Source organism: Canis lupus, chromosome 21 (assembly GCF_003254725.2).
Source record: "Canis lupus dingo isolate Sandy chromosome 21, ASM325472v2, whole genome shotgun sequence".
Taxonomy (NCBI): domain Eukaryota; kingdom Metazoa; phylum Chordata; class Mammalia; order Carnivora; family Canidae; genus Canis; species Canis lupus.
This window is the reverse complement of record NC_064263.1, coordinates 39,686,909-39,713,267: the sequence shown is the minus strand read 5'-3', so window position 1 is coordinate 39,713,267 and position 26,359 is coordinate 39,686,909. Positions and strand designations below refer to the sequence as shown.

Sequence of the window (26,359 nt, the reverse complement as noted above, 5' to 3'; positions counted from 1 at the left end):
GTCCTTCAGTATCAGAAGAAAGCCATATGAAAGTGCAAATAGCTAAGGCAAAATTTATTTGGTTACACATAAAACATCATCTTGGACCTCAGCAATTGAATCATATATATCCTTTTTACTTCAGATCTGGCAAACGATATATTTTTTTGATTGCCAAGGGGGCAAGTATGAAAAAAGGAGAGCTGTAGGGAGAAAATGAGAGAACTGATATTTCAAAGACTCTAAAGATTTAAGTTTTAGTTTAGAGAAAACAGTTTGATGAGTTATAGGTAAAATAGAATTTGGTTCCTCCCCCAAAACACATGAGGAAAAGTACTTGACAATGCAAACCATATCTTTTTTTTTTTTTTTATAACCTGGGGAGTTTGGAGAAAGAAAAGAAAAGAAAAAAGAAAAGAAAAGGAAAGAAAAGAAAAGGAAAGAAAAGAAAAGAAAAAGGAAAGAAAAGAAAAAGGAAAGGAAAAGAAAGTAAAGGAAAGAAAAAAAAAGAAAGAAAGGAAAGAAAGAAAAAGAAAGAAAGAAAGAAAGAAAGAAAGAAAGAAAGAAAGAGAAAGAAAGAAAGAAAGGTAGATTTTGCAAAGTGAAAACTCAGCTACCAAGTGAAAAATCTGATCTTTTATCATCTAAGCACATAGTTGGGTAACTCACAAACAGAACTACCCAGTGTATAGGTTGCAGTGGCAAGAAGCCAACAGTGAAATCAAACTCATAAGCACCCTATAGAAAACCCCTCAAATTACTGCTGTGCTGTTGCCAGCTGTACTGCCAGGGAACAAGAGCTGTACAGATTTCTGTGGAATGACTGGGTTACTTAACACAGCTTGATTGGCTCTGTTCCTACTCCTGTTCTCTTTGGTTGACAGCTGACCACCATACTGGTTTGGTTTGAAATAAGACTGAAGTGAACACAACCACTTATATGCACCTTCTTGTTGTATACTGCTCTCCTGCCTGCCATCCCAAACCCATACATACCCTATGTACCTTGCAAAAGGTGAGATAGATACAACAGTTTCTTTGAGTAAAGCACACTGAAAGCGGATGATGCTTTCCAGTCCTTTTATTCCGTGAATCCATCATATCTTTAGAAGAGTTATTTCCTTGGTCTTTATTTGTAAGTGCCTGAATTTATTGAATGTGAAAAGAATGATATCTTAAATTCTTTTAGTTTTGTTAACTTTTCTTCATTTTAAATAATTGCTTTCTTCATGATCCTAGAGCTGGAATGGTTATTCAAAAGCCATCTAGTCTCCCTCTTGCCCTTGGATAAACTCTTGTAAGTAGCTACTTCTGTCTTTCAGTATTTCAAAAAAGAAGATATAAAAAGATATCCCAAGGGGCACTAGCAGTTGCTACATTCATGAGTTAGAAATGAGCAAGTTGGTTGGATATTTCCCTGTGACATGAAACCCATTAATTCACATGTTCTAAGGAGGCTTCCAAACTTTTTTTTTTGACTGATTCAGAGTAAGGAATTTTTTTTAATTCTGACCAAGTATGTAATATAATATAACTGAAATAAAGTTTTCATGAACAAAACTTACCCTTAATATGCATTAAGTGTTGTGTTTTCTTTCTTCTCCTTGCCTCCTCTTCGTTTCTTCTTGTTCCCTTGCACATTCTCTCCTTTTCTTTTAAATAAAAAAAATGCCAATTGGCACTCAGAAAACTGATTTTATTCATTAACCCATACTTAGAAAAATATTGCATTAAAATAAGCAAGCTTTTTTTTTTTTTTTTTTAAGGCTTGGTCTTCATGTTCTTTGATCTACTATTGTTTTTAAAGAATTAAGTATCCTCCAACAGACACTAATTCTGTTACTTGTTTTGGTAATATTATTAGGAAGATAAATTTTATACTTCAGTAGTGGCATGTGATCTATTAATAACATCATGTATTAGGTGCTTAGTTGTACCAGATTTCGCATTAAATACTTTCTATTTATTTGCCATGAGAATTTTCTCATTTAATCTTCATAATTACCCTGTGAGGTAGAAACTGTACTTCTACTTATTTTTATAGTTGATAAAATTTAGGATCAGAGTAGTATATCAACCTTTCCAACAGTAAATAATAAATCTTAAATTCAAGGTTATTTGACTCAATGACCACACTGTTTATCTTAACTCTAATAACTCCTTAATTTTGGCTTCAAAAAGATTAAATGCCTTTGTAAAGCATCTGTATCACAGAGCAAAGAAAAGAGACTTGTGATAATGATTGCCATATATTTTTAATAATGTAAATTGAAACTTCTTGATAAAATAATTTTCACTCTAAAAGAAAAATAGAAAAAGAAGAAAGAAAGAAAACCCCCTCTAGAGCCATGAATACAAAAATTTGCTGTGTTATTTAACTGTTGTATAATTAAATCTTGTGAAAGTTTTCTTTTTAAGGAAAAAAGAAATATATATACATAGTCTTCTTACATCTTATGGTATAGGCCAGGATATTTTAGCAAGTCAGAGGAACTCAAACATGAATGAAGAGTGGAATTTTCCTTTCATTTTCTATAATAACTATGTTTGTTGAAGAGCAAAACAGAGGAAAAAATGACCATCGTGCCTGGTTTTGAAGAAAACTTGTTTATACGTGTAATACATTGGAGCAATTGTTTGAGATCACTTTGACTATGCAGAAATGTGACCACTGAAATTCTTAAGCAAGGTTTGGAGCTATCGACTCCATAAAACTAATTAGGTCAAATAAGAGTGAATATTTGTGAAGGTAATTCACTTAGCTCATTTTTCCAATCTGTCTCTGGAAAAGGGAAAATACTTAAGAAAGAAAATAATAATGGACACATTTGGCTTTTATGACTCTTTTATTTCTGTCTCCACCTCTGCCATATTCTTAGGGTTAATACTAGATAATTTCTATCTTTCTTTTCTTTTGCCCTTTCTGTATCTTTCCTTTCCTTTTCTATGACTTTTCTTTCCTCTCCTCTCTCACCTCTCTCTTCCCCTTTATTTTCTCATCTTCCCTGCCCCATCTTTCATTTTTATGTGCAATCTTTATAATCTAGATTATAACCTTCATTCTCTTGTTAGATGATTCTTTTATCTTCTTTTTTAAAAAAGATTTTTTTTATTTATTCATGAGAGACAGAGAGAGAGAGAAAGAGAAAGAGAGAGGAAAGAGAGAGAGAGAGAGAGGCAGAGACACGGGCACAGGGAGAAGCAGGCTCCATGCAGGGAGCCTGACGTAGGACTCCATCCCGGGGCTCCAGGATCAGGCCCTGGGCTGAAGGTGGCACTAAACTGCTGAGCCACCCAGGCTGCCCTCTTTTATCTTCTAAACAAAGTGGAATGGATGTTGTTTCTGTTTATTAAAGTGATCTTGAAAAATAACATATTTTCTGCATTCTTGCATTCCACTCTTTGTCTCATAAACCAGATAGATTTCAGAAGAAATTTATTGTCCTATTTCTGGAAAATGTTGAAATGTTGACTTTATATCTTCTTGAGAGTAAGATGTATCTATGTATCTATGGTCTTTGTATGACCACTAAAGAGAAAAACCAGCAATTCCATGTTAAAAATTATCACTGATCCAAATATTTCTGCCACAGTAACTATAAATGAACCTTTGTAAGTACACCCTTTTATACAAGGAGATGGACTTGTTCAATATGTGATTGCTATCTGATGCTACCCCAGAAGAGAATTTGAAAGGAGGCAGGTGTGCTAGATCTAAGCCCCATTGAACTCTAGGTAAGGATTCTAAAACCATCCCCCTCAAGGGTACTTAGACAAGGTGGAATAAGATGAACTTGGATTTAAAGATACCACAAAAACATGCTCTGAATTCCAGAGGAAGGTAAGGAGTACTTTCTATGATGGTAGAGTGTAATAAGACCATGATCAGTAACAGGTATGTGATTGAGATATTGATAAACCTGTCAAATATTGCTGTGGGTAGACAGATTTGGTTTATGAATAAAGTTGTAAAAACACTCACAGACACATGACTGCAACCATGTTGGGCAAATACACAAATATACAAAACATGGGGTAATTCTTAGTGCATTGGTAGAGTGAGACACAGAATGAGAAAGAAAGCTTATCTATATTCAGATAAATGGGAGATGTTAGTTAACTAACTGTTAGTAACCAACTGTTAGTTGGGGAAATAATTTTTAGAGTTGGTGGATTATATAAGTGATGATTTCCCTGGTTTATTGAGTCTAAAGTAATAGATCTAATGTTACTCTGCTGTTACCTTGTCTATTTTAATGTGAATCTTTAAGTAGAATCACACTTATACATTTTTAGATATGGATTCTATTCTTGATTCAGGATTCTTCTGCATCTTAGGATCATGTACTGCTATCAAGATGAAACTTCTCCCATAGCACCATTGGTTCTAATAGCTCTTAAAGGTAATTAAAATAATTGAATTTTTATGATGGGGCAAATACAAGTATTATGAAATTGATTCCTGTGTGGAAGTTAACTTTGTTTTGTTCTATACTTTGGGCTTTAAATCTAATCTTGACCAGCCTCCTTAGTCACAAGGAGGAACTAGCTGAGAGAAAGTAGGCACATTACCAGCAATCTATAATCTACTTAGGAAACTTCATCTGTCCTCTTTATCACTCTTGATTTCAATGTTTGTCCTTTCAACTATTTCTAAGAAAGATAGATACTTCACTTTTCTTTCCCTTTAGTTTCTAATTTAGCAGTTCCATTAAATATCTGCAGAGTGGAAACAAATTTTGCATACAATGTCAGGATGATTCCATAATAACAACCTGTTTTAGGACATGTTTTCTGTGCCCTGTGTATTTCAGGTAAGGGGGATCAAAGAGAACTACCATTTACTGAACACCTACATGTGTTATCTCATTTAATTTGTACAATAGCTCTGAAGTGACAGTTACGTTTAGATAAGGAAACTATTTGACATTAAGAAACAACCCTAGTAAAAGAGCAAAATTGCCACAGATTCCTATTTGAAAAGCAACACTTATAGAAAATGCCAACTTATCTTTGCCATTATAGTGAGTTAGAATGTGAAATAAGTAAGATATCAAGGTATAAGTGAGAAAATATGAATAATGAGACAGAAATTATTACTATTTGTCTCACCTCCACAGTGAATTATTAGAAGTCATGCATCTAAAAGAGAAAATAGCACTGTAATCAGTTTGACGTTAGTTGTAATGTGGTACCTCAGAAAAGACAATGATTCATACTTCTGCTCAAGTGAGAAAACACTTCTTATCCTAGTTTACTTATATGTATATTGACTAGATAAGGGAGCCTTCATAGAACCACAGGCATAAACTATTTTTAACATGTTCATATAATTTGACTCCTGGGAGAGGGATCTTTTGATGCAAAGGGTCTTTGATGACAAAAGATATCCTAAAATGACATAAATTTCAGTTTCTTTTTTTTTTTTAATTTCAGTTTCTATTTCTTGCATTCTCACTTCAAGTTTCAGTAGAGAATAATGACCAATTTTTAAATAAAATAAAAAAATAGGTAAGGTCAAATGTTTAAAAAAACAACAACAGGTAAGGTAAAAGGTAGAGGACTTATCTTTTATCTTTTTTACCTTAAAAATTTTTGGTGATTTTGTCAAGCACCTAACGCTGTGGTTGATTTATAACAGATGCTTAATAAATATTATTGAAATGAAATGTGGAAATAAATATGTGCATATTCTTTAAAAGAAAAACTCAACAGACATTTACTGAGGGCTTAATATGTTCCAGATACACATGTATGAGATTTAAATGTGAATAGCATGCTAGAGCCAACTGTTAAGTAGCCTAAAATCTAATGGAGAGACAGGTAGAGAGAAAATATAATAACATATTAGTCTTAGAATTGAGATATGATTGAAGTAAGTTACATAGAATTTGAAATTTTCCAGAGAGAACTTAGGGCTTCATTGAGTAGGTTAACATTGGAATTGCTTCTGAAAGGAGTAATATGGAGTTGCTTAGAGGTCATGTGAAGATATAATTTTTATCCAGAGAATAGCACTTGTAAAAAGCACCTAGACATTAAAGGGGCCTGGCATATTGTGAGAATTGTAAAAATTCAGTATCATTGCCACATGTGGAACTGAGGGTATGGGGAAAGGAATTAGATGGAAGAAATACACTTGAGGGTTTTTGCTGGTGCAATTGATTATTTCCTGATATGAACCTGGAGATGTTTAATTTCAACTAATTAATTTCAGTGAGATGTGGATTTTTCTAGGAAATTACCCAATTTATTAGACTTTCTATGATACACCTTTAAGTGCCTTTACTATAGCAAACAAGATATTAAGATATTTGTTAAAGTGAAGAAATTGTGCAGAGTGACAAGATATGGAAGTGGTGTAGAATGATTTATTGAAAGAGTTGTGGCGCACCTGGGTGGTTCAGTGGTTGAACGTCTGCCTTTGGCTCAGGTCGTGATCCTGGGGTCCTGGGATTGAGTCCCACATCAAGCTCCCCACAGGAAGTCTGCTTCTCCCTCTGTGTCTCTCATGAATAAATAAATAAAATCTTTAAAAAAAGAGAAAGAGTTGCTTGTCACTTTTCCTTAAAATGGTCCTTTCTGAGTTGCTTTTTGAACTTACCTATACTTTATCTACCAGTAGATTTGCTACACAACTTATAGGTCAGTCAAATGACTAAATCCTAAGAAGTATACACAATGGGTGCTAACATAAATACAGTTTATTTTTGGTTAATAGTTTTTATTTCTATTTTTAAGATGAAAAGTAGAATATGCAAAATATATGAATGCATATCTTGCTAGCTGCAGGAAAATGTTAGATGGGTATAGCTTTGGTTTCCTCATTTATGTAAACTACTTATGATATGTACTTTTAAGACTTTATTCCAGATGCAAGTTTCATTTTCACATAAAGAGAAGGTCAGGCTTTACAATGTTATTTTTCATTTATTTTTTTTTTTCATCCAGAGAAACACCTCAGAGGTTCCAGACTTCATTTTAAAGAAATTAGAGTTCCTTCAACTTTAAATTGCTTCAGTAGGTCACTACCAGATTATAGAGAGCATGATGTGCCTTACAAGTTGAAAAGTTTTCCACCAAGTAATAGCAGCAGTGAAAATTGTCAGAGAAACAACTAATTAATCTCTGCTCCTTTACAGCTATTTAATGCAATGCATAACTAAAAGTCCTGTTAAATTAATTAATGATTTCAATTATGAACTTTTCTCCAAAATGTTATGATTCGTATCAGGCTGATAATGCAGTGACCTGGGAGTGTGAAATCTGTGTTATGAAGAGAGTCGCCAGTTAATTGATTCACAAATTATTTAAAGTTTGTTGCACCCAAGGGAGTGCTCAGTTTCATGACAGTCATTTCTTAAAGTGTACAAACTCCTTTTTCACCTTAAGAATGTCTTCAGTTATTAAGCATGATAAAATGCCAGCATGTTTCTGGGGCTATGAGTATCTTAACATTTATGATATAGAATCTGTAGGTTGAATATGTGGAAATTAAATCTATATTGGAAGGAGAAAAAACTTAGCTAAATTATCAATGACTCTCTTTCATGAGAGTTTTTTTCATTGCTTTTACTTTACGATTTTAGTTTTTTTAAACATCACTCCTTAAAATGTCTTTATTTTTCTTTTTGTATTTGCTATACATTGAGCATATTTCATGTTAAGAGACAATATAATTATGCATTCTTAGGAAATTTTTAATGGGCAAATAACACAATATAATTTGTTTTGATGATTGGTGTTTGGAGCATTTGGATTGCTGGTAGGTCTAAAATGCCTAGCCTTATGTTGGAGAAGGTTTTAACTTCTCTATACAAGAACATTAATTTCTATAGGACACTTGAATCTTTTTATAGTATATAGGAAAAAGTGAAGAGAGTCATTGCTACCAGTATGGTTGTTTTACCCATGACTTAAATAGCAAAAGTGTACATATATGTACAAGGAGAAGGAAGGGAGTCAATAATATCATTAATATTTTATAATATATTTGTTAAAGTTTTATCAATTTTTTAATGCTAAGCTTGAGCTGATTTCAGTTCAGGTGATACGACCATAAGTAAGAATCCTTTCTTAATTGTCCATGACTGGCTGAGGTGGAAGAGAAAGAGACAATACTTGAGGAGTGACTAAGCAGGGGGAGAAGGAAGCAGGGAAGTGCTGGCTGTAAGTGGAGGCTATATTCTTAGTGGCCTCTATATAATCTTCTCTATTCCATACACATATTAGGGCTTAATGAATAGCTAAAAAGTCTAGTAGTGCTTTTAGGGTGGTTGGACAATATCTTTAGCAGTTTCATTCCAATTTGATAGGTGATGTAAGAAAAATATTTTTAATTTAACTTCTTGAGAGCATTTTGTCTCTAAGCTCTGAATTGGTAGATGTATTTACAAGATGGAGCAGGAACTTGTATTTTGGACAAACACTATGTTTTGCAAGTTTTACTTATCCTGGTGACTCTTATGTTTCACTACCCCCCTGCTTTTTTTTGACCTAAGAAAATTGCCCAAAGAGAAGACAAAGAGAGAAACAGTATTATTAAAAATAAGTTTATCTCTGTTAAACTTGCTGTGGGGCAAAAAGGAATGGACTTGAAAGGGAAGTAAATTTATACTAATTTTTGCATTGTAGGAAATGTACTATTTCAGACACTGACTGACTGCTTCTGTTTTCTAAAATTAAGGAGCCTATAATCTCAGCACCATTAACAAGTGCTGTCATTCAGATACACAGTGTCTGGCTGATTTAAATAAAATGAAATGAAGATAGTTGTTTCTGGTCCCTTGGCTTCACTCATTGCCATAAACATATGCTCTGCGTCCCGCTTCTTTCCATCTTATTTATGACTTTAATTTGTTGTGTGGGCTGCGCTAGAAATTAAATTTAATATAATTCTCCAAGGGACCCTGTCATATAATAACATGGTAATTTCTGTGTATCCTTTTGAAAAATGAGGAAATTAATTCTTCCTGACATGTTCTAATTATTCCAGTGTGAACGGCAAATCCGTTTTTCCTAGCCCCTGAAGTGTTATAGGCAAATGGCTGGTGTTCAAAGCTGAGGTGCTAATGCTGACCAGCAGTGCGTTTAATTTGAAACATGAGCAGACACCTTTCAACACACCTTTGTAATATTGGAGTACTTTACAGAAATTAATTCACTACTTATTTGGCAGCTTAGCCTTGGGGTTATGTTTTTTTATTCATCAATACTATAGTCATGTTAGCATAATATTTCCTGTTTCCTTCAGTGCCTGGTGTCTATGTATGGAACTTAGAATGTGCAATGGATAGTTCAACTGTAGGGATGACACAGAATCCACACACTTCAGAAATACCAGTTGTATGCCAAATTGTATTTATACTTTATAGAGAGGTGTAGTAAAGTCTTGAATGTTAACTTAATTATAGTCTATGCTTAGCAGCTTTAACTGAAATTATATAGTGTAGGAATTATTGGGCCAATCTTGCTGTGAAAAGACTACTTACTATACACTCTGCTGCCCCTGCTGTAAATTTCAGTTGTGAAGATTCAGTTTATTATATAGCAGTGATACTATGAAAAGTCAGTTTGTGAATAATATTTATGGAATAAGAATCTCAGGTTCTGAACCTGTCTAGAAAAATGTAGCTATACCCCAGGAGATAAGGGGTTAAAGCTATTTATTGGTGCTATTGGCCATATGAGGTGCATGACTTACTCATGTGGGTCATTTGAACTCCTTCATAGGTCTATGTGGTATTTTTAGAGGAATAACAAAAATAACTTCCTAATACTTGTCCCTTTATATGTAATCTTCTTTATAAAATTAGTCATTATACACTTCTCTAATCAGGGCAATCATTTGTCCCAGCTCTGATACAGTTCCTTTGTTTCAGTTAGCACTTGATAAATGCCATTGCATATTGACCATTTATTGTTATAATAAACAAGTGAGGGATCCCTGGGTGGTGCAGCGGTTTGGCGCCTGCCTTTGGCCCAGGGCGCGATCCTGGAGACCCGGGATCGAATCCCACGTCGCGCTCCCGGTGCATGGAGCCTGCTTCTCCCTCTGCCTGTGTCTCTGCCTCTCCCTCTCTCTCTCTCTCTCTGTGTGACTATCATAAATTAAAAAAAAAAATAATTAACAAGTGAATGCATGAGATTCTACTTAAAATAGAAGGTAGAAATACAATTAAACTTAAATAAAAGAAATAGAATTGTGTTTGGAGTAGCAGTAATCAAGGTTCTTTGTTTATCTGTTTTTGTATCTCTATATTATATTCTCTTTAAATTTTAACTTAAATAAGAGAAATGTGAATGGTAAATAAATAATTGTTCTGATAAATAGCATTAATATTAATTAATTAATACCATATTTTTTCCACTGACCATTCAGCTGCTAGATAAAATTTTATGCTCACCATCAATCTACTGGGTGCTACTGTCAGATTTAGATTATGAACAGGAGGAAACATACTTAGACTGCTCTGTCTTAGCTTTCCTTTATACTAAACCAAAGGAAGAAGTAGGCTTCTTTTGATTGGAAACTGAGGAGAAGAGACTTCTTTATTGGTATGTCTTGGCAGTCTTGAACTTTTAGGGGTGGCAAGGGAACATAGCAACATGCTTCTTCCTATTCAATTACACATCCCTCTCTCATGTTCTCGTCAAGGTAAGGTTATTTCTGTGTCCCTTTGTAAGGGTAGGAGATGCAAAAGGTCGGGAGTAAAGAGGAGGCCAGGTTGTCCCATCTTAGACCACAAGACTATACAAGTTGCTAAAGATTTCCTGATCACGAAGTTCTCCTTTGTGCTCTAGGGTAAGAAGGGAAATCTATTGCCCATCTGGCCCTTCTTTTTTCTTTCTTTTCCTTTTTTTTCCTCACTGAAATTATGGAGGAATTAGCACCAAAGACCAGAGACAGAGGCTAGATTAGAGCCTGTCTCTACTAGACCAGATAATTTTCAGAGCCAGATACATCATTTAAATCAAACTGATTGAGATACACATGTAATGATCCGAAGGGGCACATGCACCTCAATGTTTATACCAGCAATGTCCACAACAGCCAAACCCTGGAAAGAGCCAAGATGTCCATTGAAAGATGAATGGATAAAGATGAATGGATACATTATGTGTGTATGTGTGTGTGTATATATGTATGTATATACACAGTGGAATAATAGTCATCAGAAAAGATGGTCATAGGATGAATACTTACCAGTTACATTGATGTGGATGGAACTGGAGGGTATAATATGCTGAGTGAGGTAAGTCAATCAGAGAAAGACAATTATATGAGTTTCATTCATATGTGGAATATAAGAAACAGCATAGAGGATCATAGGGAAAGGGAGGGAAAACTGAATGGGAAGTCATCAGAGAGGGAGACAAACCGTGAGAGACTCTTAATGATAGGAAACAAACTGAGGGTTGCTGGAGAGGAGGTAGGTGGGTGGATGGGGTAATTGGGTGACAGTCATTAGGGAGGGCACATGATGTGAGGAGCACTGGATGTTATATGCAGCTGATGAATTATTGAACTCTACATCTGAAACTAATGATGTACTATATGTTAGCTAATTGAAATTTAAAAAAAAATTTATTGGAGTTCAATTTGCCAACATATAGCATAACACCCAGTTCTCATCCCGCCAGTGCCCCCCTCAGTGCCCATCACCCAGTCACCCCAACCCCCTGCCCACCTCCCCTTCAGCTAATTGAATTTAAATAAAAAAAGTTTTGAACAGGTTAAAATAAGCTACTTATATGTGCTATGATGTATGTACCTAGTTCCAAGCTCTTTTTGGGAAAGAGACTGCAAACATTTTTATGTGCTTCCATCAGGATGCTGCAATCACTGGTCCAGCAAAATAAATGAAAAGAAGTCCATAGTCCCCAATTTTGAAATTCTTCCTTTTCAAATATTACTTAGGCTCAGTTTTTAGTCATTTTAATTTTTTTATTAGAAGATTTTATATCGTTATTCATGGGAGACACAAAGAGAGGCAGAGACATAGGCAGAGGGAGAAGCAGGCTCCTTGTGGGGTGGGGTGCCTGATGCGGGACTTGATCCCAGGATTCTGGGATCACAACCTGAGCCAAAGGCAGACAGATGCTTAACCACTGAGCTACCCAGGTGCCCCTAGTCATTTTAATTTTTAAAAAGTTTTTACTATAATGTCAAGTTAATATCCAGAAAAATATGTTAAACTTATTCTATGTATTTTTTATTTGAATCAAAGAAATTTGATATGTATGTTAAATTTTATTTAAATAGATAAGTTGGAATTTATTATTTATTTTGTATGTGTATGTATGTGTGTGTACACATAAATATGTATGTGTATATATATATGTACACACACATAGGCACACACACAAACACAAGGATACTTCTAAAAGGCCCATACTTGATTTATGGCCCCCATTAAACTCACTGATACTTTCCTTTTACATCAGTATGTTTCAAAAAGCATTTTCATTCATTTGCCAACTTACTCAGTTTTGTTTACTGATTACTATAGTTTAGAACAAGATTTTCTCTATACTCACATATGTTCGTATTTTTACACTAACAAAAACAAATAACATTTACTAAGCATATGCTATATGCCAGGTACTGTGCTAATCACTTTATGTGCATGTCTTATGTAAAACTACAACTCAGAGGTAGCTACTGTAATTTATGAATATAAATATATTTATAAATAAAAACATTTTATTTTATTGATGAGGGAACTAAGCACAGAGAAGTTAAGTACTTTGTCTACAATTACATAGTAAATAGGTGAGGGAATGAATAATTTAATATACCAAGTGCTTTAAACAGTGCCTGTCACATACTAAGCCTTCACTGAACATTAGTTATTGCTATTTGTGTGTATGTATGTGTGTGTAATAGAATGCTGTGGGTTCTGAATTTCAACCAATATTTGTTGACTCTCTTTATTATTATGAATGGGATCATGAGGCTTCCTTAAGAGAAAGTGAGGAAGAAATTAGACTAGCTGATCTTTAAACCTAGCTTGGGAGTCTAGCTACATTTAAGAGCTTCAGTCTTATTTTAACTAAGCAGATATAGTCTTTGAACAAGTAGAACATGTAAGGCTCCCTTTTAGGTTCTATACAGTATACAAAATGTTTCTACTCTCACAGAGTTTACAATCTGGTGGGTGTTGGGTGTAGGGATATGGGAAAACATAATGACTATAATACTGGGTAGAATAAGATTTATTTTTTACTTCAAAATAGTTCAGGAGACAATTTGTAAGTCCTAACATTCTTAAATAAGCTCGTAGTTTTGACCAGATTTTATGCTTGGTTCACAGAGAAGGTTAAGATTCTATGAAAGGATAATAATATGGGGGGTAGGGCACAAGGTGTGGTGATTTCCTACATATTAAATTTAAGGTGCTAGTTGGACCAGTATGTGGAGCTTTCAAATAGTTAAAATGATAGCAGAGTGACATTTACTGAAAACTTTCTATTGAAGAAGCACAGTATAAATCACTACCTAGAAGGCATTTTCTCATTTAATCTTTTTAACAACCAGGTAAAGTAGATATTATTGCTATCAATCCTATTTTATGTAAGGGACCTGAGACAGGTTAAATACCTTGCCTAAAGTTTCAGAACTGTAGGTGACAGAACTGTCACTTAAAATTAGATTTATGTGATGTTATGCTCTCTTTTTACTTTTTTAAGATTTATGTTAGAGAGGAGAGCACAAATGGGATGGACAGAGGGAGAGGGAGAAAGGATCTCAAGCAGACTAAATGTTGAGTGCAGAACCCAGTTGGGGCTCGATCTCACAACCCTGAGATCATGATCTGAACCAAAACCATGAGTCAGATGCTTAACCAACTGTGCTACCCGGGCACCCCTGTGATACTATGCCTTTACCCATGAAATTATACTGTGTAGAAGTGCAACTATAAAAGAATTCTGGGCAGAAATGTAGATTTGGAAATTATCTGTAAAGGAGTGATAGTTACAACCACGGAATTATGTGATATCTCAAGAAGGAGAGGGAGAGGGGGACAATGAAAGAATGATAAAATAATAAGCAAAGAATAATAAATAGAAAAGTTTTTACATCCTAGAAGTCAAAGGAGAAGAAGAGACTGGGGCAACTGGCTGGTTCCCTTGGTAGAGCATGCAACTCTTGATCTCTGGGTCATGAGTTTTTTAAGTAGCCTGGATTCTACTTAAAAAAAAAAAAAATGACCAACAGTGTCAAATACTGCTGAGAATTTTAGAAAAATGAGGATCTGTCAATAGAAGCTTATAGGTGAGGCCAGAAGCTAAAAGGCAGAGGACTGAGGTGTGAAGATGATGATCAGGAAGTAGTTGCAAAACAGTAGAATACTTTCAACAAAGGTTGGTGGCTTAAGGAGCAAAGGGATGGAACAATCCCTTAATGTTAGAGAGACCATTGACATAGGTCCTCTTTTAAAATGTTAACATAGGGAGAACACAATTGTTGATGTAAATAAAGGGAGCAATCAGGAAGAAAGAAAAGGGAGGAAGAAAGCTGAAAGAAGAAAAGAGGGAGAAGAAGATTTCCTACTGCTTGAAATAGTTTTGCTCAAAGATATTTTTGATAGATTATTCATTTCCTAGGGCTGCTGTAACAAAGTACCACAAACTAAGTGGCTTAAACAATAGAAAATTATTCTCTCACAGTTCAGGAGGGTAGAAATCCAAAATCAAGGTGTTGCCAGTGGCTACACTTGCACTTCCTTTGTTCTTTCTCTCTAGCTTCTGGAGGCTTGATGGCAGTGGCTGGAATGCCTTGACTTGCAGCTGCATAACTCCATTCTCTGCCTTCATTGTCCCATGATGTTCTTCCTGTGTCTCTGTGTCTTCATGTGGCTGTCTACTTATAAGGGCTGCAGTCATATTAGATTAAGAGCCCACTATGCTCCGTATGACCTCATCTTCATTTAGCTAATTTTATCTGCAACTACGTTCAAATAAAGTTGCATTCTGAGGTATTGAGGATTAGGGCTCAAACATATCTTTTTTGTTGGGGGGATATAATCCAATTTATAACAATAGGTATTTATAGATTACTTTATCTTTAAACCCAATACAACTCTGAGCCACTTTTTAAGCATATCTCCCCTACTGTAGTTTTATTTGTTCATTAATTCTGCAGATAGAATTTGGGTAACCTGGAGTTTTTTTTTTTTTTTTAAGATTTATTTATTCATGAGAGACACAGAGAGAAGGCAGACACATAGGCAGAGGGAGAAGCAAGCTCCTTCAGGGAGCCCGATGCTGGACTTGACCCTGGAACCCCAGGATCATGGCCTGAGCCGAAGGCAGACGCTCAACCACTGAGCCACCCAGGCATCCAAACTTGGAGTTTTTGATATATGAAGCTAACATTTGTCATGCTGTTTCTAGTTGAGGTCTGACATTTAATTTGCTCACTTAGTCTTCTAATGTCAGCAGTACATTCCATGTATTTTATGTTAATTCAAGAAATATTTGTTGAGTACCTACTGTGGCAGATAACCATGATAGGGACCGTGGGACACAGCTTCTCAACTGGTGTGCTGTGCAAAGTTTCTTCTTTGGATTACAAATGTTCCAAGGTATGGATCCCTCCAGCCTTAAAGGTGTCAAGTAAAATATGGGGTGGCAGGTCGGGATAAGCACCTCTGGCCATTAGCATCCTTGAGAGTCTCCTCCAGCATGTCATATAAATCTTAACATTTTCTCTCTGTACCATAGAATGTAAAAGATGAGGAGCCTTTCTGGATTTACAGAGAAGTATAAATTGTCCTTACCCTCCAGGAGATTATAATCTGTTTGATAACTAAGGACAACATATGAATGATTTAAAATGAAAACCAGTGTGCGATAAATGCCAAATAAGAGATTAGAGAAAGCATTAAGGAATAGGTTGAATTTGATGTTACCTGTGAAGTCTGAGTAACGTATCTTACAAGGGATGAAGAAACATTATAGATAGGAAGTAAGGCATGACTCAAGTTGTACATTTCTGAAAATACAAGGTATTTGATGAGTGGGGAGTAGGGCATTGTTTTTAAGAGAAGATGTTCTATATAGGAAATCTGTAGACTTGGAAAGGTGGATTGGGGTTAGCTACTGAAAATGATTTGAAGACTGGGATCATGCCTTAGGTATTTTTGGTCATCTGTTATGTCTAGGGAAGCAACTTGCATATATTAAGTGTGAAGTAAAATAAGTTTGCTGAATGGATCTATAATAATTAGTGGTTATTTTGATGATCCAAAGGCTACTTATTCACTCCTGTTTTCCTTGTTACTTTAAATATTTTATGGTTTTCTTTCTTAGTGTGTGCCTTTGGCTTGTTTAATTTAGTAATAAGCTGCATAATCAACATATCTTGAACTAGTCTGTCAACTGAATCATATTATTAAGATGGGAGGAGAGAAGAGCAATGATAAGTGTTTTAAAAGACTTTTTTTTTTGGATCCTCAACTCTGTGGTCAACTATCTTTGACAAAATGAGAAAGAATATACAATGGAAAAGAGACAGTCTCTTCAATAAATGGTGCTGGGAAAATTGGACAGCCACATACAGAAGAGTGAAACTGGACCACTTCCTTAAACAATACACAAAAGTAAACTCAAATGGATGAAAGACCTAAGTGTGATACATGAATACATCAAAATCCTAGAAAAAGAACACAGGCAGCAACTTCTTTGACCTCGACTGCAGCAACTTCTTGCTAGATGTGTCTCCAATGGCAAGAGAAACAAAAGCAGAAATGAACTGTTGGGAGTTCATCATGATATAAAGCTTTTCTACAGCACAAGAAATATTCAACAGAACTAAAAGGTAATCTATGGAATGTGAGATGATATTCACAAATGACATCAGATAAAGGGCTGGTATCCAAGATCTTGTCAAGAAATGGGCAGAATCCAGCCAGGAAATGGGCAGAAGACACGAACAGACATTTCTCCAAAGAGGATATATAAATGCCTAACAGATACATGAAAAATGCTCCACATCACTCGGCATCATGGAAATTCAAATCAAAACCACAATGAGTTGCTACCTTGCACCAGTAGGACTGGCTAAAATGAACAACTCAGGAAACAACAGATGTTGTCGAGGATGCAGAGAAAGGAGAACCCTCTTACACTGTTGGTGGTATTGCAGACTGGTGCAGTCGCTCTAGAAAGTAGTATGGAGGTTCCTCAACAAGTTACAAAAAAAAACCAATTACCCTATGACTCAGCAATTGCACCAGTAGATATGTATCCAAAGGATACAAGAATAATTACTTGAAGGGGCACATTCACCCCAATATTCATAGCAGCAATGTCCATAATAGCTAAAATATGGGAAAAGCTCAGATGTCCATCACAGATGAATGGTTAAAGAACAGGTGGTCTATATCTCTATCTCTACATCTTATTCAGCCATCAAAAAGAATGAAATCTTGCCATTTGCAATAATGTGGATGGAACTTGGAGGTATTATGCTAAGCAAAATAAGTCAGAGAAAGACAAATACCATATGATTTCACTCATATGTGGAATTTAAGACACAAAACAAACAAGGGGAAAGGAAGGAAAAATAAAATAAGATAAAAACTGAGAGGGAGGCAAACCACAAGAGACTCTTAAATATAGGAAACAAACAGGGTTGTTGGAGGGGAGGAGAATGGAAGTTGGGATAATTGGATGATGAGCATTAAGGAGGGCACTTGATGTAATGAGCACTGGGTGTTATATACAATTGATGGATCATTAAATTCTACCCCTGAAACTAATAATACAGTATGTGTTAACTAAATTGATTTAAATAAAAGTTTAAAAAACCCCTTTTTCTTATGGGGAAGGACTCACTGAAAATTTAAAAGGCTAACCAAAATGTTGATTAGCTCACCTTTTCAACACCAAATTTCTTCATCTTTAAAATGAAAGTGTTGAAAAAGATTTCCTTCTAGATCTAAAATTCTATGATCCTACAACTAATAGACTGTATTATACATGGTTCATATTCTTAAAGGGAAACTTGCATACATATTGCATGATTTGGCTGTTAGCCTCTAAGTTGGTGTTTTATGTAGATAAGTACCTAATTATACAAAGACAATTTAAAGATAATTTGGAATTTGCAAAATATATAAAAGCAAACAATTAAAAATAAGTATAAAGTATATTCTAAGGTTACCTTTACAGTTCTTGAAACTGTAGCCTTCCTCTGAAGAAATTAAATTTGATTACATTTAAAATTATGTGATTTTTAACAGAAATAAATATACATATTCAAATCATTTGTGCTCTGCACAATTATTAGTATTCATGTCTTTAGTTTTAATCAATATTCATTTTGTTTCTTATTGCAATAGAACGCTGAAGAAATAATTCTTGCAATTTCATCTGCTGTGCAGAGGAGTCCTCAATTAATAATAACTAAGTTAACTGTGATGAATACTATTATTTATCTTACATATTGAACAGAAAATAGTTATATACTTATGGCAACTTGTTCAAAGTTAGATTGTTATTATAAGTTGGATTGTTACCATCTCATATGTAATATATAACATCTAATATAAACCTGAATACTAAGAAAACATCCAAGAAATAAATATATCTTTAAATATTTGTGATTACCATTTTTTTCTGTGAATGATTTTATGAACTAAATAGTGTCTCTCCAGTGATTATTTTTAATGTTAAATTTATATAGACTATAGAGATGGCATCTTCGACAAATATTTGATGTCATTTTCTATTCACTCACCCAATATTTCTTGGGCACTTGCTTATGAACCTAATGTTCTGTTAAAGGCTGAGGATACAAATCTAAATAGGGCAGAGTTTTTAATGTCAAAAAGCTTATAGGTTAGAGGGGCAAATGAGATAGGTTCATAATTATAGTACAATATGATATCCAGTTGATGAAAGTTTTTATAAGATGCTATGAGCCAACAAAAGAAGAAATTAATTTTAAAAGAAGACATGTAAAGAAAATTTGATCAAAGAAGTGACTTTGAGTCATGTATTTGATAGAAGAGTAGAAGCTCGAAAGAAGTAAGCTCCATAATGGCTGAATCTCTGTCTTGTTCACTATTCTGTCTCTTATGCCTAGAATAATGCCAGGGACAGAAGAAGCATTTTAATACTAGCATTTAATACTGGGGTATGGGAATTTAAAAAGGACATGCCCAGAAGCAGGAAAACCATAGGCAAAAGCATGAAAACATGGAAGATCATGGCATATGTGAGGACTTACAATTTAATTTTTTATGACTGGGATGAGGGACTATAAAGTGTGTACTAAAATCTAATGATTGGGATGCCTGGGCCGCTCAGCGGTTGAACGCCTGCCTTTAGCTCAGGGCGTGATCCTGGAGACGCGGGATCGAGTCCCACATGGGGCTCCCTGCATGGAGCCTGCTTCTCCCTCAGCCCATGGCTCTGCCTCTCTCTCTCTCTCTCTCTCTCTCTCTCTCTGTGTCTCTCATAAGTAAATAAGTAAAATCTCTTTTAAAAAAATCTAATGATTAAGAGAATGTACTTTGGAACATGTACAGACCATAATTTGAATCTTGACTTCATATTATACTGCTTTTGTGATCATGGGTAAAGCTCTGATCCTCTGTTGTTCCACTTAAAAATATAACAAATAATATTTGTTTATAATGTTCTATACAGATTTACTGGCAATAGTACCTGGCAAACGGAAAACATCAAATAAATTATTAAACCATTAATACTTTTTTTGAGGAAGTGGAGAGCCCTGAGACTGGAGAAACAGATATGATGAAATTTTGAAGGACTTTGTGTGATAGAATTTGGACCATCCTGTAGGTGATTGGTAGCTACACATCATTTTTGAATCCTGAAGCATAAGTTAGGTAGTTTTATAAACCTTATAATATTAGAGGACTGCTGGCTGTACAGAAGGTCCTCACAGAATATAAATTGAGTAAATGATTTCAATATTTAAAGCATGTATATAAAACAAAATGTACTGGAATCTAGAATTTCAGTTAAATTTTAAATTTAGTTAAATTTTAGTTTGCACACCCTCACAGAAGGTATACTGAGTAAACAGTTTGAATATTTAAATCATGGATATAAAATGAAATATACTGGGATTTAGAATTTATGGGAGAAGTTTGTTAAGACTTGGTAGAAAATAGCTACCACTAGGGCTTTCTATTTCTCCAGGTATAATTTGAGTGCCCCTAACTGGATTAACTACTTGTATAACTAGCAGGATTTGAGTGGCTGTTAAAAATGCCGATTCATGATGCCCCCATCCCTGCTGAATTAGAATCTCTTGAAGCCCTGGAATCTTTGTCTAAACAGATTCTATAGATGGTTCTAATCACCACAGAGATTGGGAACCATTTTCTAGAAAAATATTTTGGTAGAAAGCTACAATTTAAAAAAATAAGACAAATGTAAAATTGGATTTCTGATTAAGGTACCTTGTATCACTGAGTACATCTAAACTCTGATATCAAAAACTGACCTTTTAAGTACATTTGTTTTAAAAATTTAAAACCTCCAAAGTAACAACATGTAAACAGCCAATTCATATGTTATTTCAGTTTCATTTATAAATTACTTTTGAATCCTTTGGCTTAAATGGAGAAAATTCCACAACTTTACTTTTGACTATAATTAACTTGGCATATGCTTTTGAGTTAATAATGAGTCCTGAAGTTCCTTAAAGAGCTTTTAAAAAGGTGCTAATGTCCTTTCATTGTTCCTAAATCACTGAGTGGGGTGCAGATAGTTGTCTTAAATAAAGTAGTGCTAATTAAATATAGTTATTCACGTCTGTCAAATGAAGTTAACTATATTTGTGACTTAGAGTAGAGGGATGGAAAGTGAAAAAAGTGTTTGAAATGTATGAAATGAATGCCAGTTAAACAGAGAAAGTATAATTATTAAGGTTTCGTGGTAATTGGTTTGCTAAGGGACCTTTTGGGAAAATCCCTAAATAGCACTTTTCCCTTGTTTCTGAATACAATATGATTTGTTTTTTCTTCCCTTTCTGATCTCACGCCTTATTTCCTACAGAGAACTTCATGATTATTAGAATTCAGGAAAGGTTTGGTAAGGTCTATCCAGACGGAACCATTAGTACTTTCAATAGCAAAAATGTAAAAATGCTCATAATGCTTTACATAACTAAATAGACTGTAAGAAACTGAGTAAGTTATCTATGATGTATACTTTACATGAAATCTGAGCCATAGTGGGACAATTCAAGCACTAGAAATTTAGTAAATTTAAGCCATCAGTAAACATTAGTATGCTTCTTAGTTGTTAAATATGTGCCTCCTTTTTTTTCCTCTTATAATCTCCTGTTCCATTTTTTTCTTTCTCATGTTTCTTTCATCTAGCTTATAAATTTGAATATTTGCATTTCTTAGCCATGTATCTTCTTAACTATAGTGTAGACTGAAATACCCAAGGGGCAATGGGATTTTGCATAGTTATTATGAAATGACTTGAAATTTTATTTTAATTTTTTTTCCAGCTGTATAACTTGTTTATTTTGGAAATCTGTCTGGCTTGTTTTGTGGAAATTATCATCTTAGATAAAGTGTTTACCATGTGCCAGGTATTATTTGAGACAATAGATATATAACAGTGAATAAAACAAAACCCCTGCTCTCATTAAGTTTGTATTCTAATGGTAGTAGGGGAGATATTAAAAAATAACAAATAAGCAAGTAAAATAGAGTATGTCAGAAGGTGATAAGTGCTGTGAAGAAACACCAAGTAGAATGAAGGAGGGATGGAGTGCTGAGGTGGAGAGTTAGCTATTGTATAAAATGAAGTAAGGCCTCATGGATAAGGTGATATTTGAGCTGAGGTCAGAAAGAAGTGAAAGAGGAAATCATGCAGATATCTGGGGTATGTATAGATGTACACTTGATGAGTTTGAGGAATAGTAGTAAGGGGACCAGTGTATCTGTATGGTGTGAATGATGAAAATATGCCAAATTTAAGCCACTGCAAGGGCTGTGCCTCAGCTTTTACCCTGAGGAAGATGGGAAACCATGGGAGGGAGCAGCCGGCAAAGGGAGAGGGAGAGACAGGCTCCTTGCTGGGCAGAGCTGATGTGGGGCTCAATCTCAGGACCCTGGGATCATGACCTGAGCCTAAGGCCGCCGCTGAACTGGCTGAGCCACCCAAGTGCCTCTCTTTTTCTTTTTTTTAAAATTCCCGTTATTCTCATCCAGGCTTTTATCACCTCACATATATTTAATCTCTCCAGCTAGATTATAAAGCCACTGAGAGATAGCCACCAGAACTCTCTCTCTCTCTCTCTTTTTAAACCTTAGATCATGATCAAATATGTTTGACTACTTGTGACAAACTGTACGAAGTGAGTGGAGACCAGTGTACAAAAGCAATTCCATGTGAGAAGCAGGAATTCTTTTTTTTTTTTTAAGATTTATTTATTTATGATAGACATAGAGAGAGAGAGAGAGAGAGAGAGAGAGGCAGAGACACAGGAGGAGGGAGAAGCAGGGTCCATGCCGGGAGCCCGACGTGGGACTCAATCCCGGGACTCCAGGATTGCACCCTGGGCCAAAGGTAGGCGCTAAACCGTCGAGCCACCCAGGGATCCCCAGAAGCAGAAATTCTTAATTTGTGTTCAAGTCATGGACTCTTTTTAAAATAAAAAAAAAATTTTAACTTATTTTATTTAAATTCAATTAGTTAACATAGAGTGTATCATTAATTTCAGATGTAGAGTTCAGTCAAGTCATGGACTTTAGAGAACCTTTTGAAAACTATTGGAAGTCTTTCTAGAAAACATGCACATGCCTGGCATTTTGCACATGATCTCAGGGTCCATGGACTTTGCAGCCCCTACCCCAGACTTTGGTTAGATATCCATTTGATCTGAACCAGAACTATGTCTTACTCTTTGTTTCACTAGTACCTGACATGATGTTCTGTCTTTAGTTTGATATTTGCTGATAATGGCAATAATGAAACCATTTGTCTATTCTTTGCAAAGGTCATTGTACTGGAGTTCCTGATGTCTAAAAGTTCTGCATACTAATAAACACTAATTATCACATCCTATGTCCATTGTTAAGAGACATGGACTATCAAATATAAAGGTCATTGATATGATGTATTTAAGTTAAAAGTGGGTGTGTTTTCTGTAGCATAGTATTAGTTATTTGAGAGGTTGATTATTTCAGTGTACCTGAGTTTCTTTTAATAGCTGATACCAACTGCAAGGAAGGTAACAAAATACTTGATGTTTTGTCATATGTGCCTATTTCAATAACCCAGCAATATCTTGAAATGACCTGGTGTGGAGGATGAGAAAAGTCTAGGGACTGCTGCCAAGTCCTACAGAGCAGCAACATGGAAGTTGTTTAGTCAGTTTTACTAAAAGTTTGAAATCTACTATACTAGAGGCAAGTGCAGAAACTGTGTTAATTGCTAGCTTATTTTCCATATGGTTCTGTTTTAATGAAGCATATTTGATGCAGATGGTTGGAAGTAATGTCTAAACTGGCCCTGACTAATTCCTACAGTGCTTCCACTCCAATACTTAACAGTGCCTTTGTAAAGTTTCTTCATTCACACCTTAAAAAAATTATTTTTAATTTTTATTTTCTAGTTAAAATGTGGCCTAGAATAACGTGAAAATCATTCTTTAAACTTGACCTCTGAAAAGAACAAGAACAGTCATCTCTATGATTCTAGGTCAACATTACTTTCCAATTTGGTTTCTTTCATATTAGTGGGGTTCTTTCATCATTATATGGTTTTCTGAAAGTATTTAGTTGAGGAAATTGGCATTACAAAGGATCACAGATAGGAACTTCATAGGAACTGAAGTGACTTTACCAATAGCTTTGTTAACATGACAATACTCTTATCTCTTCAGGGATTGAAATGCAGCAGCTTGGAATATAAATAACTATCCTTTATTTGCACATTCTGTATATCTTATGCAATGAAATTGGACATGCTAGATATTAATGTTAAGTTAGAAGTGAAATCAAGGATAAATTGCCCAGCAATACTGCAAAAATCCTTCCATTTTCTTTCTTCCCTTCTATGAGACTAGAATATCAACATATAGTCATTGTGTTTGTCTTAAATCTTTAGAGAGAGTTCAGATATGTTATCTTGCTTAACAATGATATGCTGATTTCCTCTAAGTGTTTTATTTTCATGTACTTGTTGCTAAATATGTGCACTTGTCTTCATATTTGTTCATATTTGCTTAAGAATATAGATAATGTTCTTGTTAGACTGGAGGTTGAGTTCTGCAGTGCAAAAAAAGAGACATGGTTCAGTGGGTTTGTATCCATTTTGCTATGTTTTTTTTCTCACATTGTCACTTAAATATTCTCTTTGTTATCTGAATAGGACATCTGCTGACTAGCCTGACCCTCTTTACCTGATTGTGTGAAAAGTCTTGGTTAAATCTGTTAGGCGTTGGAGGCCCAGGGATCTGCTAAGTGCTTCTGAGCTTGAAAGACACACTGTCCTTGGTCTGTTTTATGTTTCCCACTTATGGATTCCTTTGATAAATAACCCTGATGTAGGTATGGGATAAGCCAAACAATGCAGTATTCTGAGCAGTAATTGATCCAGAGGGCTAATTACCTCTTAATAAACACTGGACTTTTTCTCATATTGTAGAGAGGTTCAAAAATGTAGTACAAAAATTAATTTTTCACCCAACTTAGTTGTTGTAATACAGGCAGTCTGAACACTGTAGAAAAATAATCAAAAAAAGAAAAAACCCCACAAAACCTAGTTTGTGAGAAACCTTTTAGAATCACAGTTCTGTTTTTATTTACCTCTATTTCCCCCTTGTCTTTCACTAGCAAGAAAGTTAACACTAGACTGGGCAGTGTTCTGCCCAGATATATTTGCATGTGTTTGGGGAGTTGTATTGAACATACCCCTTTGCCACAGAAAGTATTCTCTTTAAATGTCAATTTCAATGTTGAAATTTTATGAGAAAGGAAAGGAATACACATTTTCACTTATTTTAAACTTCTCCTTGGAAAATGTAGTTTGCTGCTGTTGTCTCAAGTTGGAAGAAATTGCAAAGTTTTCTTCAAATACTCATGGAAAGCAAATGCAATCCTGAATTAGACTAGAAAAAAAAGGTACCTTCTAAAAATCTGAATAATTATAACAGGTCTGTGTTAGTCATTTTTTTAAAACTTTTTCTCAATTTATATTCATCCTGGAGTTGACCTCCCCCCTCCTTCTTCGTCTTCTTCCTCTTCTCTTCTTCCTCCTCCTCCTCCGCCTCCTTCTTCTTCTTCCTCTTCCTCAAACAACTCCTCCTCCTCCTCCTCCCTCCTCCTCCTCCTCCCTCCTCCTCCTCCTCCTCCTCCTCCTCCTCTTCTTCTTCTTCTTCTTCTTCTTCTTCTTCTTCTTCTTCTTCTTCTTCTTCTTCTTCTTCTTCTTCTTCTTCTTCTTCTTCTTCTTCTTTCTTCTTCTTCTTTTCCTCTTATTGTTTTATCTTGCCTTGTTTGTTTTATTCCAAGCATAGTTTAACTTTTCACTGAAGCAAGAGCCTAAAAAGGTCAGAGTAAGAAGCGAACAATTACCTTGTTTCAGGATAGAATATATTATTTCCCAAGTAATGTTTTTTTTTCCAAGTAATGTTTAAATACGGAATTGAAGAATTACTGTTGAGTTTGATTCACTTTGAGAAATCTCAGAAAAATTTTAAAGATTTGTCACTGTTTCTCTTCTTATAGAAATGCTTCTTTTTTTAAAAAAATTATTTATTCATGAGAGATACAGAGAGACAGACAGAGACATAGGCAGAGGTGTGGGACTCCATCCCAGATCCCATCATGCCCTGAGCCAAAAGCAGACCCTCAACTGCTGAGCCACCCAGGCATTCCTAGAAATGCTTCTTAAACTCAAAGAGAATAGCTCTTTGGAATACTCTCTGATTTTGAACTCCATGGAAAGCCACTTACAATAGGAGTGGGAGCCCTATGCTGAATTAGGCAGCTGGAGATCAGCTATTACCATGGTGTTGATAGTAACTTACGTTTTGGAGGGGCTCTGGACATGAGGTTTAAAATACCACGTTGCCTCAGACACTTGCTAGGGACAAGAAAAATCCAGCTATGTAGCTTTTTCACCATTATTGTATAGATGTTAGGTACTTGGGAAGTTCCTTCCTTTTCTTTTCTTTTTCAGAGAAATAATACTCTTATTTTAGAAATAAAACAAGATATTTAGCTGGGCTTCATGTTAGGCTTTAGGCTTTTAAAATTTTTCTTTTTTAAAATTTCTCACTATGGTTTTCAGGTCTTATTCTTGAACTGTTTCTCTTTTGGTCTTGATTTTGTTTTCAGAGAAATAGCAGAGCTAAGCTTTTCATTTAATTGTA

At 35.0% G+C, this 26,359-nt stretch overlaps 1 protein-coding gene across 18 annotated transcripts in view; it reads left to right on the top strand.

The window, feature by feature from the left end:
* SOX6 (SRY-box transcription factor 6) overlaps positions 1–26,359 on the top strand; it is a 665,863-nt gene that overhangs the window by 205,600 nt on the left and 433,904 nt on the right. Inside the window, exon 6 of one of the 18 annotated variants that reach the window (XM_035703770.2) lies at positions 4,300–4,382. The exons of the other annotated variants lie outside the window; for them this stretch is intronic. The gene's annotated coding sequence lies outside the window, so the exon portion shown is untranslated. The remainder of the gene's footprint in view (positions 1–4,299; positions 4,383–26,359) is intronic. 18 annotated transcript variants of the gene reach the window in all.